The following is a 3,398-nucleotide window of genomic DNA, read 5'->3' on the forward strand; positions in this document are numbered from 1 at the left end:
TGTGTGTGTGTGTGTGTGTTTAGTCATTTGGCATGCAAAAGCTTTGGCAGAGCCTATTCTAGATTAAAATGAGACAGATGGTCTTCAAAATACCACATTGTAGAGAATATTGTGCTCAGAGCCTGTGAATCTCATTAATATCCCACAGCCACAGTTAGAATGTCGTAGCATCTGGAATCACTGTCTGTAACTGACACTCAGCTGAACACAGTCAGGGGACCAGAATGACAAAACCATGCATAGAGGCATTAGACATAAAACAAAGGTCACTGTTATCTTTCAAAACTCATTAATCTTCATAAAATCTTTATGTAAAGTCATAATCTGACACACTAGTTTCTAATGAAGAATCAAATGGTCTTCCAATGCGAGTATCGAAGCTCTATGCTCTTCCTATCCTAGATATATAGTGTCCGTCTTCCTTTGGCACTCAAAATTGAGTTGAACAATTGAACAGTAAGACTCAGTTAAAGAAATGCAATTGGAACATGAGCTATGGAATGAACTGTGAGCTGTGGCATAAGACAGATTGTCAATCTCAGCACTCTCAACATTTTAGGCCACATCACCCTTTCTTGTGGGGACTGTCCTGTGCATTAAAGATGTTTAACAGTATCCCTGGCCTCTACCTACTAGATGCCAGTAATATCCCCCTGCAACCAAGTTTATGACAACCAAAAATGTTTTCAGACATTACCAAATATCTCTTGGGGAGTTTGGGAGGGTGCAAAATTGAGAACAATTGGCATAAGTCAAGGAGGACTTAACCATTTTCCATTAACCAAACAATAGGAAAAGTCCATACATTTGATTTCTAATTCACTTGTATAAGCTATGTTGATTGGAAATATTCGGAATATTGTATACAAAGCCCTTTCATTGATCTTAGTAAATTTAGGTGACCATATTCTTTGCTAAATTTATTTGGAAGATTTTTATATTTTGCTCTGAAATTGGAACCCTGTGTTGAAATGCCAGCTTGGAGCCACAGAAGAAACGAATTATTTGTATTAGAGTAAAAAACTGTCCTTGGACACTTATAAATGAAAACATTTCAAAGGAATAGAAATGTAATTTTATAATCAATCTCACCACATAGTAGATTTGCTATCTCGTGATAAAGAGCGTGCAAGGGCACTCAATGTATTTATCATTAAGAACACCAAGTCAGCATGGTAGAATCACCTTCATTATCTCTGTAGCCTATCATTTAAGTCATCTAAGTATGAAGGATGCAATCACTTAAGTTTTGACACATTGTACTTCAAGGTTTTAAATGTGAATTTACTGCATTCTGAAACCATGTGTGGATGGCATCTGCTCACACATTTTGATATGTCATCACATTCATATATCACTTTGTGACATTAATTTTCCCACTGAAAAGTATTCATCTGCCTCAAGAGGACCATAAGTAGACCTGACGCCTTTGCCTTTTATTACATGGTGTTAAATGGTTCTTATGTTCCTCCCTCCCTTCTCCTCTCCCTTCTTTCCCTCCTTCCTTCCTTCTTTAACAAGCATCACTGAGACACTAAAGCACTATCCCTACCCATCCTTTGCAACTACGCTGCAGAAATTGTAGACATGCTAGCTTCTCAGTAACAGCAGGGGAGGCTTCATCATGAACCCTCCCCAAAGTTCAAGTTCATGAGTTGGCTACAGATGCCCACTAAAGGAACATACGATCATAAGCAGTAGAGTCTTCTCCCAGAACTTGTTAATTGGAAGTGGTGTTGCTAATGGGGTAAGAATAAATCTACTGGCTGTTTTCTGGATCTATCCCTTGCTTGACTCAAAGACCTTGGAATTATCCTAATGCCTTTTTCTTCTCTGAATTCTAACGCCTTTTCATCACGTCCACAGCTACCAGCCAGTCGCAGCCATAATCACTCTTAACTGGGCTATTGTGACAGCCTCCTACAATCTTTTGCAAACACAAACACCTGAGTGCTGTCCTTTTAAGATATATGGCAGATAACGTTCTACCTCTGTGCCAAACCCTCCCATGGTTATTCAACTCAGAGAGTAACCTAAATTCACATGAAAGCAAGTTGGCCCCAGCTGAGCAGGTTTTGGTGTGGCCCATCCACATGACGCATGCTCCCCGTCTGTGCCTTTGTTTCACCCTCAGGGTGCTTCTTGTACCCAGAACATGCCAAAGCATCCTTCCTCAGGGCATTTGAAATGACTGTTCCCTCTGCCCCTAGTGCTTTCGCCTAGATACTGTCTTGGCCCCCTGCCTTGCTTTTTTTGAGCCTCTGCCCCAATGTCGACTTATCAATGAAAACTTCGCAAACATCCCGCAGGAAATTGCACCTGCTCCTCCCACCACTGTGATTCTATCCCTCTGATTACTTTCTTTTCTCCAAGCTCTGATCACCATCTGACATATATTCATTTTATACATTTTTTTCTGTCCTCCTCAGTAGACATAAACTGAAATTTTGTTTTGTTTGCTTCTATACCCCAGTGCCTGGTAAACAGTAGGAGCTAAAATTTTGTTTTGTTTGCTTCTATAGCCCAGTGCCTGGTAAACAGTAGGAGCTCAATAGATACTTGTGGAAAGGATAAATGACTAAGATCTCATCCTACTATATTATAGATGGAGTGAGGATTAGCACAGTTTTAAAGACATTTCAAGGAAAAGTTTTCAATAATATTAAAAGCTTATAATTTAGATTCCTGTATATTTCAGTTTTGGGGGCTAGTTGCTGCTGATCAAGGCTATGTCATAGAATGATGGCTTCAGTTTCACATATGATATTTATAAATGACCTTTTAATTTATTTCTACTCCTTAACTCTCTTTCTAGCTCCAAACTCTTAATTCTAACTTGCCTTTGAATTGATCTGGCAACACCTGAGTCTGGCGTAAGGCCATCTGAGCGCTCGACTTGAACTGACTTTATCACTAATAAGCGGGGCTTTTTTGAACAAATCATTTATTCTTTTAGCTTCCTCGTGTGTAAACCAGAGAGTTGAGTTAGCTCAGCAGCTCTCAACAACATATTGGTGTGCTTCAGTAACTTGAGAGAGCATTGGGATGGAATCAGAACTAGGCCTAAACAAAACCTTTATTTTCTGACTCTAGCTAGACACTCTAAAGATGCATGTGAGTGCAGACAGTAGTCACAAGAGGTAAAAGGTCTCTGGAGTAGAGTATCTCTGACTACTCTAGCCTAGAATTCCATGATTCCTCCATTCCAGACAAAAATCTTCATCTTCTTCACTCTGCTTGCCTTTAGAGTTTGTTCTCTTCATCTCTCACCATTTACCAAGGCTCTTTATAAACCTTTTTATTCCTTACTCCCTACATAAATTCAGTTAATTTTATGTGCAGAAGATGTCTCTCAAATAATCATCATCATTCAAGTTCATAATTTTCATTTCTTTTCA

Source organism: Pteropus medius, unplaced genomic scaffold (genome assembly GCF_902729225.1).
Source record: "Pteropus medius unplaced genomic scaffold, Ma_sr-lr_union100, whole genome shotgun sequence".
Lineage (NCBI taxonomy): Eukaryota > Metazoa > Chordata > Mammalia > Chiroptera > Pteropodidae > Pteropus > Pteropus medius.